Source organism: Sinocyclocheilus grahami, unplaced genomic scaffold, assembly GCF_001515645.1.
Source record: "Sinocyclocheilus grahami isolate Dianchi unplaced genomic scaffold, SAMN03320097.WGS_v1.1 scaffold687.1, whole genome shotgun sequence".
NCBI classification, from domain to species: domain Eukaryota; kingdom Metazoa; phylum Chordata; class Actinopteri; order Cypriniformes; family Cyprinidae; genus Sinocyclocheilus; species Sinocyclocheilus grahami.
In genome coordinates this window covers 595,306-613,057 of record NW_015505866.1, presented here as the reverse complement: position 1 = coordinate 613,057, position 17,752 = coordinate 595,306, and the positions used below count along the sequence as shown (strand labels likewise).

At 36.6% G+C, this 17,752-nt stretch overlaps 1 protein-coding gene across 1 annotated transcript in view; it reads left to right on the top strand.

Annotated features, from left to right (window-relative positions):
• LOC107559484 (myelin transcription factor 1-like) overlaps positions 1–17,752 on the top strand; it is a 90,446-nt gene that overhangs the window by 39,494 nt on the left and 33,200 nt on the right. The window lies entirely within an intron of this gene.

Below are 17,752 nucleotides of genomic sequence, written 5' to 3'. Positions count from 1 at the left end.
GGACCTTGCGGGCGCTGCAGGATTTCAGTCCACTGTGGCGCAGTGTGTTACCAATGTTTTGCTTGGTGACTGTGGTCCCAACTGCCTTAAGATCATTAACAAACTCCTCCTGTGTAGTTCGGGGCTGATCCCTCATCTTTCTCATGATCATCCTTACCCCATGAGTCAAGGCCGTTTGATGGTTGTTTTGTATTTCTTCCATTTCTTAATAATCGCACCAACAGTTGTCTCCTTCACACCAAGCTTCTTGCTGATGGTGTTGTAGCCAATTCAAGCCTTGTGCAGATCTACAATCTTGTTTCTGACATCCTTTGACAGCTCTCTGGTCTTGCCCATGGTGGTGGGAGAGGTTGGAATGGAAGATACAGATTGTGTGGACAGGTGTCTTATACACCTAACGAGCTGACATTAGGAGTAACTTCTTAAAGTGGCAGGACTAATCTGTGTTCCACATGAGCACATAACCAATCTGTGGGAGCCAGAATTCTTGCTGGTAGGTAGGGGATCAAATACTTATTTCACTCACTGAAATGCAAATACATTTCTAACCTTTATATAATGTCTTTTTTTCTGGATTTTTTGGTTGATATTCTGTCTCTATCCGTTCAAATAAACCAACCATAAAATGTACAGACCCTTAATTACTTTGTAAGTGGGCAAACTAACAAAATCAGCAGGGGATCAAATAAATATTTTCCCCACTGTATATATATATATATAGTGATTATATGTCAAAGATTATATAAACATTTGATTATATGAACAAGTGAAAGTCAACTTTTTAACACATTTATCATACATGGCCCTGGACCACAAAACCAGTCTTAAGTTGCTGGGATATATTTGTAGCAATAGCCAAAAATACATTGTATGGGTCAAAATTATTGATTTTTCTTGTTCCATGAAGATTTTGTAAATGTCCTACTGTAAATATATTAAAACTTAATTTTTGATTAGTAATATGCATTGCTAAGAATTCATTTGGACAACTTTAAAGGCGTTTTTCTCAATAGTTTGTTTTATTTGCACCCTCAGATTCCAGATTTTCAAATAGTTGTATCTCGGCCAAATATTGTCAGATTCTAACAAACCATACATCAATGGAAAGCTTATTTATTCAGCTTTCAGATGATGTATAAATCTCAATTTCGAATTTACAATTCTGTTTTCAAAGTGCTCAATTCACTCCATTCAAAAGTTTGGCATCTCTTAAGACTTTATCAAATGTTTTTGAAAAGTCTCTTATGCTCACCAAGGCTGCATTTATTTAATCCAAAATACAGTAATACCAGTAATACTGTGAAATATTAATACAATTTAAAATAACTGTTTTCTGTTTTAATATATTTTAAAATGTAATTTATTCATGTGATGCAATTTTCTTTCAGCATCATTACTCTTCGGTGTCACATGATCCTTCAGAAATCAATCAAATATGCTAATTTGCTGCTCAAGAAACATTTCTTATTATCAATGTTGAAAGGAGTTGTGCTGCTTAATATTTTGTGGAAACTCTTTTTTCAGGATTCTTTGATGAATATAAGAACAGCATTTATTTGAAATAAAAATATTTTTTAACATTATAAATGTATTTACTGTCATTTTGATCGGGTTAATACATCCTTGCTCAGTGAAATATCAAATTCTTTAAAAAGAAAAAAATAATTGTTGACCCCAAACTTTTTAACAGTAGTGTATAATATTAAAATAATGTTGAAAAGAAACTAATTTGAACCTTTGTGCTTTGTGTGCACACATTGCCAACAACACTGACAACTAAACCAACATAATGTATTTTCATTTAAAGCAATAGGAGGAATCACTTTAACAGTTATTATGCCTATAATATTTATATGAGTAGCCTGCAGTGATATTCAGAGTGATTTGACATCCTTGAAAACACATTATAAGGAGCCGTACTGTTATGGGTTATCTACAGATATACACAATATAAATGTTCGGTTACAATGCAGCATCCTGCAGTCCAAAACACATTTATCTTTACAGAGGCTTCTATGAATATTGTTAGGATTAAATTAGGAGGGTCAGAATTGTGGTGTAGTGGTTGGTGCATATGTTCTGAATAGTGGTGCACATGTGGGTGATGTGAGTTTGAGTCTGGCTCCAGGTGTGTTTCTATTGCTCTTGATAAAAGGTGGCAACATTTTCTAAAAATCATAAAAATAGTATGAATGTACTGTATATTTACCCTTAATGGGATAGTTCACCCCCCCAAAAAAAATTTTGTCATCATTTACTCATCCTCGTGTTTCAGACTTGATTGACTTTGGTTCATCTTTGAAACACAAATTAAGATATTTTATTGAAACCTGAGAGATTTCTGTCCCTCCGTTGAAAGTCATTCAACCAAAACTTTCAAGCTTCAAAAAGATAATAAAGACGTCATAAAAGTAATCCATATGAGTCAAGCGGTGTTACCTCTTCTAAAGACTTTTAAACGCTGATCAACGCACATACATAGAGCTCATCAAATATGGTCAATGAAAGGTCAAATGTGCTTGCTTGACTCACGAGAACCAATGAGGTTTTTTCTTGCACCTCACGCAAACACAGTTGAGCTGCCGTGTTGCCATGCAGCAGTTAACTTTTTACTGACACCTTGTGTCTGCCTCACTATTACAAAAAAGTAAAATAATTGTAATCATTTATTCCGCAACTGAATGTCTCAAATATAGGGAAGACTTTCATTATGAAGTTTTTGTATTCATCGGTTTTGAAGCGAAATTGAAAATAAATAATGGAAAGAGGAAAACCCCAGCTCTCAGTTAGTCATACTGCTGTTTGGTTTGGAGTCCTGCAGTGTGTGCAATGTGAAAAAAAATAAAATAGAAAAGAGGTACAAAGAGGTGAGCAAGGGTTAATGGTTTTAAAAAAGGACTGTATTCTCTTCGGTAAACCCTGTGTGGCAGGTGCAGATTGAAGTCTTTGTCTCCTCCACGCGAGCGCTATTTACTTACACTCAACTCCTCAGCACAAAAGACCAGAGAGAGAACACAAACTTTCCCACACACAAAAGGAAGTTATAGCCTCAAATTACAGGTGCACCACACTTACACACACAGCTCTCAAATCTTGCACGCTCACCTGACAAATTGAATCAGGGGTAAAGTTCAATTTTTTTTCATAATGAACTCTTATCTACAGCAAACTAAAAACAAGTTACAAGTGTGTGTGTGAGAGAGTTTACAGGTTTACCTATGCTTGTAAGTGCCATTTTTTCATATACTAAAACTGACTTGAGAGAACATTTGAAGTGTTACTCACGATTTAATAATTATTTTAAATCATATTTTGCCTTACAATTTCTGATATCTGTGATTTCTGTCAGGTTTTAGTGCAAAATAAAGGTTCCAAAATGTTGTTTCCATGGATGTTAAAGTTTCTTCATGGAACCAGATGCCAAGAAAGAACCAGTATTTTTAAGAGTGTAAATATCATTATTTTAGTGTAAAATCCATTGTGTCTGTGAGCGTTCTTTACTAATATAGCTTCCCATCGTGTGTGTGTGTGTGTGTGTGTGTGTGTGCGTGTGTGTGTGTGTGTGTGTGTGAACCATGATGATTTGATAGTTTCTGTTCAATCAGAGGCAGTCATGTAGAACTACAGGAGGAACAAATAGGCAGCAAAAGATGAAAAACAACCTGACTTGTCAATAAAATAGAGGGAAAAGTGCGTGCGTGTGTGTGTGTGTGTGTGTGTGTGTGTGTGTGTGTGAACCATGATGATTTGATAGTTTTTGTTCAATCAGAGGCAGTCATGTAGAACTACAGGAGGAACAAATAGGCAGCAAAAGATGAAAAACAACCTGACTTGTCAATAAAATATAGGGAAAAGTGAGAGAGATGAAGGGAAAATACTTTGATCATTCTTCTGTACTCTAATGAAAAAAAAATACTGCTAAATTCTCTCATTGCTAATTTAAAATTTATAACTGGCCTTTTAGAGGGATGAGAGCGGTGGGGCATTTGAATGATTCTTTGTTTTTGTACTTTGCAGTGGCCCGAGCAGCAACATCAATAGAGCAAATATTAGCCTTGCGAGGTGTGTGTTGTTTGGTGTTGACCACCGCACCAGAACAGCTGTTCTAGGATGGGATTAGTTTAGTTTGGAAGTCTCCACACAATCTGCTGCCCCTTCACTGACCAAACAAAGCTATAATTTCAACCGGGAGGGTCATGCTGGGGGATTTATAGCCTGTATTTCCCTGATGCTGATTTTTAGATACCAAAGGCCTGTAGTTTAAAGTCAACAAGATATCAAATGTACTTTATTAATTCACACCCCTGGTCTAATTGTGCATTATTCATGCCGTGCATGTTATTCCAAATTTTTAAAAAAGATTTGCAACTCAGTGACGTATATGAGTGCCCATTTTACTTAAACAATATCTGGTAAGACTTTGTTTTATTGTGTCATTGTTACACGTTACATGCATTTAATATAGTAAGAACAGTAAAATATGCATGATTAGCAACGGACAAAAACACCCTAACCCTAATTGTAAACCTATATTAAGTATTTTGGTAAATGCATTTATGTGTCTAGTTTAAAATGTGTCATGTTTTAGAAATGTTTTTAATTTTCAAAAAAAAAAAAAAAATAAGTTTAATACAAAAAAGTAATGTGGTGTGACCATCAAGTAAGAAGCGATAACATATTTTCCTTACACTTTTATTTTAAGGCAAGACTTTTTTTTGGTACAAATATCATGAATAATTAAGTTAACAATATCAATAATTACATTTCTGGGGAGTCCAACCACAAAAATAAAAAGAAAACAATATGAATTTTTTTTCAAAGAAATAATCACAAAGAATTAGTCTAGCATTATTGCGGCTTAATACGTTGTTGTTGTTGTTTTATTAAATTTTTTTACCTTATTCCTCAAAAAGATTCATTTCAAAAAGTGTGTTTTAAAAAATCTCTGTATTTGTGTATTCAAACAAAAAAATAATTGGTGTATTTTTATTTATTTCATTAATTTATTTTGAATATATTGCATTCTGAAATGTCACATTACAGAAATAAAATGGATTGTGAACGCCATTTCATGTTGACTTTAAAGCAGCAGGATGTGTAATTATTCAAAAGCATGCTGCTAAGTTGCTGTCACATGTTCCCTGATCATCGCTGCATGTGGAACGAATGCATATGTGGAGAATGAATCATAGAGATCTGAACTCTGAGCAGCTTGTGCACAGGATGCAGTCAACTTCAGGCCAGATGTGAACATGTACACACACTCATCCTGGAGTTCTCCTCCTTTCTCACCCCCCACCGTCCACTCTTCTCTTTAAACATGCTGCTGTGTTTGTTGTTTAAATGGCATTGAGAAAATTGCCCACTTTGGCCACTTCGAAACTCCAGCAGCTGTTGGTAATTGCTGGTGTGTGTGTGTGTGTGTGTGTGTGTGTGTGTGTGTGTGTGTGTGTATGTGTGCGGAGAGGGTCACAGCAAACAACCCAGAAAGCGCCATTAAGAGAAAATGATAGCTGTGTGTCTGAAACTCCATTACACACCAAACACTTTAAAGAGTGGACCGCGCTTCATTATAGGCCACCATGAATTATTCAAAAACCTCTCTCTCTCTCTCTCTCTCTCTCTCTGACTCTTTTTACATCTGTCTTAAGACCTTAAACTGGACAAAAGCTTTGATGAGAGAGCTACAAAAAGAGAGAGAGAGTGAACGCGACTGCATCCGGTGTCCGATAGAGATTTTTTCAAAAGACACGACAGGTTATTTTGAGCGAGAACCAAACAAAGGGTAAATGTGAGGAGAAATACAAGTATAAAGAGTCAGGCTATGTTAATGGGCAGGAATAGAATGAGATGTGTTTTCCAAGTGTAGATTTTAATGATGTTGGCCGTTTTGTTTAGAGGAAATAGGCATTCAGGTGTGTGTCAGCGCTTATTCATCAGGCCGTGTGTGTGCTGTCGTGTCAATCTGTGTTGTGACTATTGTAATTACCCATCAGGCACTGCTACTGAGTACATTCAGTGAGAGCAGCACATAAAAAACCTACTGCTGTCTTTCTCTCTCCCTCATTCTCTGTGGAAATATATTTCACTAAAGGATTTCATTAGAAGTGTGTGTAAAACTATTTACGTCAGCGCTTTTATTGCATTTTATTTTCCTTGTAAGGAATGAAAAAGTCTCTTTTGGCGACCTGTCATTAAATAGCTATCGTGGATGAAATAAAAGCTGTTAGGTAATGATTCACTCCATACAAATATCCTTGTACGAAGAGTTAAAAGCTGCTACTCGTTATTAGCATTTGTAGCGGCTCTGGAAAAAAGTACCATTGCTTGAATTAGTGGGAAATGTATTAGTTGCATCACATTCTTTATTATTGTGTGTAAGAAAATCAAATTACTTTGGCAGAGATTAGCAGAGTCATAAAGGAACACTGTTGATTTGATTTCGGAGTTTACCTCCGTAGGAGGGATAAACGGCAGGCACATGCACACAAAATGACACAATACAAACAGAAACAGGCCTCATTAGGCCTCATTCATGAAACACAAGCAGAATACATTTCTGTGTGAATCATTCATAAATCTGTTCTTGCTTTAATTGTTGCATTAAATTAAAAGCCATGGTTTAGGTAATGCTATTATGAACATTTTAGACAGACTTGTTCACAAATAGGAATGGATATCGTAAAGAATCGGAACAATTCTGGATCTCATTTTGAATGTAACGATTCATTCTGAAATCAATGATTGTTTTTGTAGCTCTAAGGAATTTGGAAAAAAGATATTAATAGATAAATGTAAAACATTTCTTGCAAAAGGTGCATTTACACACTTTTGAATGGCTTTTTAGAGGCAGCATAATTGCCCTTAAAAATAATACAGGAAAAAAAATAAATAAATAAATGTAAACAATTAATTCATTGATATTTATAAAATAATATTGACAAAACGCATAATGTGTATTGTCATATGAACAACAGCAACTACACTGATATAAGTCTGACGGTTTAGAAGTCATTCATTCAGAAATCAGACTACACAGATCACGTTGTATAATTTTGATTCAGTAAAAAGAACTGACTCATTTGAGTCATTTGTTCAGAAATCAGACTAAACTGGTCATGCTGCATGTTTTTGATTCACTGAAATGAACCAATTTCTTAGAGTCATTCATAAATCGGACAACACTGGCCAAACTTTATGTTTTTGATTCACTAAAAAGAACTGACCAATTAGAGTCATTTAATTGGGAATCGGACTACACTGGTCACGCTGTATTTTTTTAGATTCACTAAAATGAACCAATTTCTTAGAGTCATTCATAAACTGAACTTCACTGGCCACGCTGTAAGTTTTTGATTAAAAAAAAATAACTGAGTCATTTATTTTGGAAACTGCAAAACACTGTCTCTGCTGTACATGTATGTTTTTGATTCACTAAAAATAACTGTATCATTAGAGTCATTTATTTGGGAACCACCCTACACTGGTTGTGCTGTACATATACGTTTTTGATTCACTAAAAAGAAGTGGCTCATTAGAGTCGTTTGTTCGAGAATTGTACTATACAGTTCATGCTGTATATTTTGCACTGTAGCTTCAGTATCAGTGTTGTCACTAAATAATGGGTGCAAGTTTAAATAAAAAATGGAACTGGTTCTTGGTTCCCAGCCCATCCCAATTCATGAATCAGGCCTATTCGGTTTTAGTAGTTGTAGGAAATTAAATCAAGTGAATGTGTCACAGAACGAAATGTGAAATATATTTCATTTCAGGGGTTTATGGCCTTATACTCTAATATAAAGTTAACAATGTTTCAGTATCTCATTTTATGAGGCAGTGTCTGAAAGATAAATGGCTTTTTATAATGCAGGTTCATTATGACCTTATATTGTTACAGAATCTTTTCAAAAGTCTGCTAATATGATGCTGTATGAGGCCTTTTAAGTGAAGTGTCTTATTTTCTTGATGAATTTAGATTGCGACCAGCAGCGTCCATCCGTGGAGTGTTTCTGTAGATCCATCCGTCTGTCCATTCGTCTCTCCACCTCCCTCTTTCTTCTCCCTGTGGCCTCTCCAAACATCTCTATACCATAATGACATTTGCATACAGATGCTTTCCAAACAAGCACCCCCTCCGCACCCCATAACCCTACAATCCTGTTACCAAGGCAACCACACACTCATGCAGGCACACTCCGGCCCTGTTATTAGTCTACAATACCCCTCAGTGTAGAGCACTACTGGGTCCTGCTCCAGGTGTCCCCCTTTCATTCACACTTTCACTCACTCTAATTCTTCCTCTGCTCTGTCTGGAGTGTGGCGGAAGGAGGCGGTGGTGAGGTGGGGGTTTAGGGGTTCTGGTGGTTCTGAGTGAGTTGTGTTTTAGGGGATTTACAACTTAAGAATTTTAAAAGGGTTTTTATAACCCCTCAAATCTCTCTTTCAACTTCAATTTACTGTGCTTGAGCATGACACAAAAATTGTACATTTGTATGGCCATTGTGGCTTAGCTGCATATGAGAAATTGTGCAAAGTACATAATAAAAATAAAAATAAAATAAAATATACAAAGTAAAATAAAATACAATAAAAATACAAACTATAGTAAAAATCATTTTCAAAAATTTAATATATCTTTTTAAATTCATTAAATAATATTTTTAAATAAAAGAATGTCTACATTTGAATAACAAACAACTATTAATAGTATTAATACATTTAATTAAATTGCTTCATTTTTAAATTTTTGTTCTTCAAATTAAATAACAAAGTAAAATAAGTTACAAGTCAATAAAAATATAAATTGTAAAACAAAATAACAAATAAATAATCAAATAAATAAACAATATTTATTTAAATAAAATATATGATATAATAAAATACATATAATATAAATTATAATATATATATGTTAAATTAAATTGATTTAATTTAAACTAAATTAAGTCATTCCAAGGCTTACGTTCAATGACTTTAGTGACATTCTTGCTCTCCATGAATCACAAAGAATACCCAACTTATAAAATAATAAATAATCAACAAAAATATTAAGTAAAATAAAATAAAATAAAATATAAACGGCAAAATAAAATACAAATTTAATAAAAACTTTTATAAAATTTTAGAGTAGACTGTTTTTGTTGACTTAACAAAACAACAAAAGAAAAGTATTAAATAATTAAATCTAAGTATTAAATATATAACATTAAATAATATACAATTTTATTAAATTGATTTAATTAAAACTAAATTAGGTGATCCCGAGGCTTAATTCAGTGACTTTAGTGGCATTATTGCTCTTCATGAATCTCAAAGATCAACTACAACTACAAAATAAGATTTAACAGAAAATAAAAATAATGAACAAACTTCATGTAAATTATGGAAGTAACTTTACTTTAAAAACAAGTAATTAAAAAGAAAAAGATGACTAAAAAAATTGACAAAATCAGTCTATATATGCCTAAATAAATGATCTTCTTCTTTATAATTACATGTATGTACACAAAAACACACACACATTCACCTAATTTGTGTGCGACTGTGTGTCTGGCCGTATGTTCATCCTGGGTCCTGTGAGATGTGGGGAGTGTCATCCTCAGAGAATAATCTTTGATTCAGTGTCTGGCCTCCTCTCTCGAGCTCCTAAAGGACGGCTGGTTCAGGAGGGGGGTCTTTAAAACAAGCCTCCTCCACGGCAAGACATGTGTTAAGCTGATTTAGCAGGGCTTAGCGGCAGCCCACCACAATCATACAGATTATACAAACAACAACTCACATTTCTGGGTTTCGCCACCTGCTTTGTGCAGCAGCTCGCAAGAACAGACTATTGTGTTCCAGCATATGTACACCTAAATATGGGTTTACTCTGTCTGAGTGTCTGTCAATTTAATAATAAAAATGAACATTATGGAACATGATCCTTGTTTAAATGTTAGTAAATATATCAACTATATCAACTTGTATTAATTAAATACTTTATTAGGTAATTACTTTAATGACTTCAATGACTTACTATGAAAAGTATTAGTAAACAGTAATAAAAGTTAAAAAAAATTTTGATTAGCTCAGCATGAAAAGAGCTTTCCTGGAGCATTTCAGTTCTTGGTAGTGCAACTGAAGCAAACAATCAACTGTGGGTGGCAAGACACTGTCAAAAGAACTCCAGGACAAAGTTGTGGACAGGCACAAGTCACAGTGAAAGTCTAATATTAAGAAGTGGACGGTATTTGGTACAACACAGACCCTCCCTGGATCAGGACGTCACTCCAAACTGCATGAAAGAGTCAGAAGGAAACTGTTCAAGAGGCCTACAGCAACTCTGAAGCAGTTACAGGAATTTATGACAAAGAGGGGTTATTGTGTGAATGTGACAACAATATCACAAATTCTCCACAAATGTGGCTTGTATGGGAGGGGTGCAAGAAAAAAGCCACTCCTCAATAAAGGCCACATGCAGTCAGACTGAGCTTTGCCAAAACACACCTTGAAGATTCTGAGGCAGATGAGACTAAAATGTAATCATTTGGCCTCAACACCAAACGATATGTCTGGCAGAAATCCAATACAGCTCACCATCCAACTAACAGCATTCCTCCAGTAAAGCATGGAGGTGGTAATATCCTTTTATGGGGGTGTTTCTCTGCAACAGGGACTGGAGCACTTGTGAGGATTGAAGAAAAAATGGATGGGGCAAAATACCATCAAATTCTTGAGGAAAATCTGTTGCCCTCTATCAGAAAGTTGTTAATTGGAAGAAGGTTTCCCTTCCAACATGACAATGACCCAAAGCACACAGCAAAACTGAGCACACAGTGGTTGAAGGAGAAAAAGGTGAAAGTCCTTGCATGGCCTAATCAGAGCCAAGACTTAAACCCCACTGAAAAAATCTGTGAAATGACTTGAAGACTGCAGTCCACAAATGCTCACCATCACATTTAACTGAGCTTGAGCAGTTCTGCGAAGTCTAGATGTTTCACTTGGATGTTATACAGTAGTCAACATTTGAAGTGGATCAAAAAAACGTTTTCAAAGTTGTCCTAAGACAAGAACACATTTTGATTTAGGTTTAATTTTGATTTAAAACAGAATTAGTTCATTCCAGTGACTTTTTTCATAAAAAAAAAATGGTCCTGGAAGCGAAAGTTTTAAAATACACATATTCTAGTCAATATGAAAATTAGTTTTAGATGGAGTATAGCACATCACATCAAAAAAATACCAACTTCCCAAAAGGTTTTCATGTCAGCTACTCACTTTCAGAAACTTTCTTATATCCAAAGATTGATGTATCTGAGAACAAAACTGTATGTTTGAGTTTTTAAAGCTGTTTTAATTCTTTATAGTCATGACTGAATGAGAAAGTTGTTCTTCTGGGAGATGTTTTCAGTCTCTGATATCTAACGTAACAGAATGAACATTCAGCTAGAAATATACTATTTGATCTGTATACTGCCCACACAGCTCTTTAGTGTGTGTGTGTGTGTGTGTGAGGGAGCACATATGTGTTCCCGTCTTTTCTTTTTTCCCTTCAGACACTCAGTTTCCTGTACATCTAAAACCTTACCTCAGCAAAAGAGAAAAAAAAGGAGGGGTAAAAAGTGGAAGAGTGGTTCTGTGGCAGACTGATATCTAGTGTGCCGTGACAGCTGGGCCTGCTCTCTTTCTCTCCCCTTTCACTCTCTTTTCTTCTCCTACACAAAGCCTATTAAGTATGCCACTCACTTAAAGGCTCCAGAGCCTCCCGCGGCCACAGGCTCCACCCAAAAGTGTGGCAGCTCTTTGTGATTGTAATGAGGCAGCAAGCTGGGCCGTGCTTGTGGAGCTCTGTCTGTGTTTACTCATCACCCAGCCATTCGGCATGCTGTGGACAGGGGGGAAAAGGAGGGGCGAGCGAGGGAGGGAGAGAGGAGGAAGAGGGGTTTTGGGGGTGGTATAGGGCAGGACATGTCCTAGCTTGAGAGTGAGAGAGAGGGGAGAAAAGGGAGGAGGGAGTCAGACAGACTGTGGCTCTGTGCCCTCTGGCACCTCTGAACCTTCTCTGACTGGCGCTGGGGTACCAACCCCAATACTGTGAGATTGAGGATGACGATCATGTAGACTGGCACCCAGACCACACTGGGTTTTGTGAGTGGGTGTATGAAGGACGGGTTATTCTGCAAAGCTAGGGGCTAAAAAAAAGAAGTCATTTTTACGCTGTAAGCATTTTGGAGGAAATGAATAGACAATGATAGACGTGGAACTTAAACAAAGAGCAAACTTGTTTTTCAAGCATATATGGACTTGCATACGAAGGGGGAAGGAGTCTGCAAAGCTCTTTTTTGCCCTGTAAGAATCTTGAGAAAACTGAATAATGATGAATAAATAATGGTAAAAAAATAAACAACAATAATGATGATCTTGGAATTGAAACTAAAATTGAACTAACAAAACAAAAGACAATGATAGCAATATAGACTATAGCATGTAATGTATTATGTTCTGAGTATAAGACAATCTGTATGTTACCCAGAGTTCTTATTGTTAAATAAATTAAAACTGCAAAAACATTTTCATTACTTGAAATAAAACAATCATTAGCTGAAGTAAAATAAAATACAAAAAACCTAGTTGCTAAAGCTACGTTCCTCATTTTTGTTTAGTTTAAGTTGAAGTACTACTAATTACTAAAATTAAATAAATAAACTAAAACTTAATAAAAACTACATAGACATATTTAAAAAATGATAAAAATGACAAAAACACAACAAAATTACTAAAACTTTAACTAAAATTAAAGCAGAAAATATAAAAATAAACAAAACAAAAACTATATTAGCATATTAAAGATACTAACATAACACTGGTGTTACTGTTATTTTACCATAGGTAAGAGGCTCTTACTGTGGTAAAATCACTCTGACAGGCCTCTCCTGCTTTATTGCTTTTATTAAAAATCAGCAACAACAATGAGAACATAATTGAATGAATTAATATTATTTTCAATTGTATTATTTAAATTATTATTATTTATTATTTTATTTGTTGTTTAAATTTGTATTTGTTTTTATTTTATTATGTATTACAATAAATGTATTGGAATTTTTTCTTTATTTGTTTTACTTGCATACATACATCTGAACCAATGTTATATAAAAGTTTTTGCTTTCCCTCTGAATGATCAAAACCAAATAAAAATTGTAGTGGCATCAAATTCAGTGTAGTGAATTTATATGGGCTTGTTTAAAATGTGTTAAGCAGCAGACAGGTTCCCCTAGTTTAACTGATCCATACACTCACTTCCCCTCAGTGTATCCACACGTTCAGCGTCATGCTTCTCAGACTGCAGTTAATCAGCATTATTTCCCGTTCTCAGCCTCAGCGACTCTGAGTCATCTGTACAACCCTGCTTTTCACGTCTCACTTCCCATCACTCGCTCATACTCGTGCACTTTCCAGGCTGTTTGTGCATACGTTCACTTCTTTCTTTTCTTTCTTGGTTCTTTTTGTGCTGCCGCAGACAGCTGTAGGGCACATCATGGTTCAGCGGCAGCCTCTCCAACTCTCTCTCATGTGCAGCAATGATGTCGACAGGTCGAGGGGGGTCACAGACGAAGGGGTGCGAAGACCCTTACTCCACCGAAGGCCAAAGAGGGAGGGGGGGCAGCCATGAAGTTAATAGGTCAATGAGTGTATGCCGTAGTGGAAGAATACAGCAGGGCGTCTGGTAGTCTGTGATAAAGAGAATCGGGCCTGCTCTTCTCTGCTCGGGCCTGCTCTAATTTTTAAGTGAGAGCCTCTCTTTGTCAGAAGGCAAATTTAATAAGCAGCAAATGCATTACATGTTCTCTGCCGGCCCCTCGCCATAGCAACGCGGAGTTGGGGCATAGAGATGGGCCTGGAGAGGACATGATTATCAGAGGAGCCATCTGCTAAAAGAGAGCCCAGACCCTGCCAATCCCACTGGGGGACTTCCACACCCTTCACTTACGCTGCTCATTTCCCTCTCACTCAATACAAATGTTATTTCTTGGACTTTGTTTGTTCTGGGTGAGCGGGTGCTTCACATTTGAAAGTGGTTGAAGGAGAGGTATGTGTTAATGATGTAACGGATTGCAAGGAACAAGTGAGCGAATTGGGAATGGAGAAATTTTGCCCCAGAGGAGGAGTCGTAATTCCGTTGAAAAATAATCCTCGCTCTCGGGCTGCTTTCTGTTTCCCACGGTTTTGTTGCGGCTTAAAACATGACTGTGAACTAACACATAGGTTTACTTGCTCTTAATGCCCCATAAAGATGAAATTCAGTCTCACAGAGAAATTCGAAGAGAACAGGGCCACACAGTAACTGCTTTTTCTAAACGGCTTACTTACAACCATTTAGGCTCATGCATGTGGGTGTTTCTGTAGGCACTTTTGGGCATGTGAACTTAAATTACACTTTGTATTTCATTTGTCTGTTCACAGTTTTCTACCAGTGGGTATACATGCAGGAGAATCGTCTTCTTTTTCTTCTTCTTCTTCTTTTTTCCCCTGAAAGTCAGTCATTTCCACCACATGTCAAATGGTTTACTAGTAAAAAGAAAAAATACACATAAAAAAAAACTTTTACGTTTTAACGTGACTTTCATATAACAAAAAAGGGGGGTTTTAATAGAAATCAATCAGAAAAGCCTAAAGCCACATCCAAATGCTTGTTCACTCGATTAAACATGCGCCTTACTGTTTGTTTTGCATTTTTGAATTCATGGTTTATTTCTTATGTGCCGTTTCTTGAATAATACTGTTCTTTTACAAAACATAACCAGATGTGGTCGTTGAGTAGTTGTTAAAAATGTCTATATTGTTAAATGCCAGATTAAATATCATCTACAGAGGATTAAGGGAGAAAGCTTAAAAACTATTAATGTTGTGAGGGAGACATTTGGTATGTGTGTGTTGGAGTGTGAGTGAGTCTATGCATGTGTGTTTATGACGCACATTTTCCTTTCCTAAATAGCGTATATAATTATAAGGAACTTTTCACGTTTTTACGTTTACTTATTTCGCTTATTTAAATAAGTGATCACTTTAATAGCCTAAATGTAGACGTAAACATTCGAATAAAATGTCGTTTAGAATATGAACAGACAAACGTAAATAATAACTATTCTGAAGTGTGCTATAGTTTGCGTCTGTGTGAGTGTCTCCCTCAGCATTGTTGGGAAACTTCCTAAGCTGAAAGCGCACAGCTGCCGGTGGTCCCTTCGGTTGGCATTCTGCAGGCTTTGTTGTTGAGAGCTGAAGACAATTGATTTGATTGGCTGAGAGTTTTGCGGAGGTAGGCTAGGATTGCGCACGTACAGGTCTCCGATTGGCTGGGCAGGATTCTGACGTCATTTGCGCATTTCAATGAGAAGTTGTAGTAATCTTGTCCTCAACTTCTCCACTCAAGTTTACTTTCTCAGGACTTGCCGGACGCTTATGGGAAACTCGGAGCCGCAGCCATGAAGCTGTGTGGGACTTTTTTAGGTCAGTCGAACTTCGCTGTCTCCTAGTTTGACGATTCCGAACATGGTTTAATTAACAGGTGTCTAAAAAGTTGTCTAACTTGCTGTTACTGCTCATATATGAGATTTAGTGTATACGCATTTGTTTTATTTTGTATTAGCCTTATAGTAACCGTTAGCAGAATATAGTCCTTCAATTATTTATGTAATATTCGCATTGTTTTAAACTGACTTGAGAATAGTGTATAATGTTTAACGGAATGCCTGTCAGATTTCGTCTCGCTTATTCTCGGTACTGTGAGGCTTTATAGTTTAGCAATGCCCCTTTCTGTCGCTTTAGGCGTGTGTTCAAAGACTGTTGTGTTGAGGTCTGTATATAGCACATCAATACAAGTCATAACTTTCGGGAACTTTCGGGTCTCGTCTAGACCTTTCCTAAACTTCAGAGCTGTTGAAGTGTTGAGACAAAGGGCGGTCTGTTTCCCGGGGGACCGTGGCGGACACAATGCCGGCCCAGAGGCGCATTCAAACTCTCTTTCTGTTGTTGTCTGTCAGCTTGTTCCAGCTGTCAAGGCCATTCGCGGAGTTTGGGGCCCCTGCGGCCCGCTCTCTCAGCGATATTTATACAGCCACTAAATTCTAAACGTGCTCCTGAGAGACGCAGCGGTAAATAGATGTGTAGCCTATTGTTTTCAGTGGAGTAGCAAGGCGCTTGGACAGTCCTGACTGTTGAGGATAGGCTACTGAACAATTTCAGTTGCCCTTTTTTTCAGCTGGCTAACATCTATTGAAAGCTACACGAAGTTATTTTGTTATAAACACTCTGATGTTACAATAATGCAAACAAATCAAACTGGTTTAAATCTAAAAAGGTAAGTTTGAAATTTGTAGATAAAAAAGTTCTGTCAAATGTTACAAACTGCAACGATATACCCACTACTTTTTAAATTGAACTATTAAAGAAAAATAATTAAGCTCTTAAAACTGAAAATCAAGTGACAGAAATGATTGTGTCAAGTTAAATGAAGGCAAAGAAAAATGCTGCACACTGATGCAGATATTTTAGTGTACCCATACATCTTTGATATATGATTTTACCGTTTAAAAGTTAGATTAGTCAGAGTACACTAAACAGGCCCTCACGAAAACAAGTTGGGTTGGCCTGTGGTAACCATAGCAACAGTACGCCGTTTGATCGCTTTCAGTCAGGATCCCTAACGGACCTTTTTTATCGAACCTATACCTATTATTATTATTATTTAAATGTGTATGTTAGTATATTAAAAATATTTGTTTAGAAAATAAATTAAGATAAGTCTAATTAACTTTTGGCTGCTCGTGCCGCCAAGAGATTTTTGGTTGCGCGAGAGGAACCTCGCCATATTCCTCCCGAAACCGCTTACAGAATTCCTTTAAAATATCGAGCCGAGCCTACTGAAAGTTCTTCAACACTGATCTGTATATCAGCTTTTCCGTGTGATTTCACCGTACCTCAGATCATAGTATTTCGTTTATCTTTTCAACATGTATGTTGAAACACATCACAGCTGACAAAATGCTCGCAGAGGAAGCAGCCGGGTGTGATTTCCTTCCGAGTCGCTGTCCATGGTACTAGGCCAGAGCGCTGTCTGGGGTCCTGAAGCCCAGCCGAGCGTAAATTCTGTACTTCTGCTCCCTCTGTTTACGCTTACCTTTCATTCTCAACATTTCCATTGAGATAACGAAGAAACCATCATTCTCGCTCCTGTGAATCTCATCCTGAGTACTAATGGCAGGGGAGTGAAACTTCTTTTTTAGGTGTGTATGGTTTCTCTTATGTCTTTTGTTTATTGGATTGTGTCTCGGTTAGTGAGACAACTCAAATCATATTGATGCAGCGTGGACACTTCGTGATTGATTTCAGCTCCAATGCATAACAATGGGACAGCAAAAAAAGAGCCTGCCGCAAAGAGATAAGAACTTAATAGAATTTCTGAAAGGCGAAGGTTGGCTTTTTGAAAATTCCCCCCGTGTGCAGCATGGAGACAGCAGATAAAGAGTGGCATTTGTTGAGAATATTCTCAAATGGCTTGTAATGAATGGTTGTCATTTTCACTAATGGTTACAAAACAACAAAGCACAACAGCGGTGTGTGCAACATTTAGGAGTCAGTCCAAGTTACATTCGTCTGTTTTGAGTGAAGAACACAGTCCGGTGTTCAAATCCTTTATTTGTTGCCTTCCACTCTTTTCGCAACAAAATTCTAAAGGGCAAGTGTGTATATATATATATATATATATATATATATA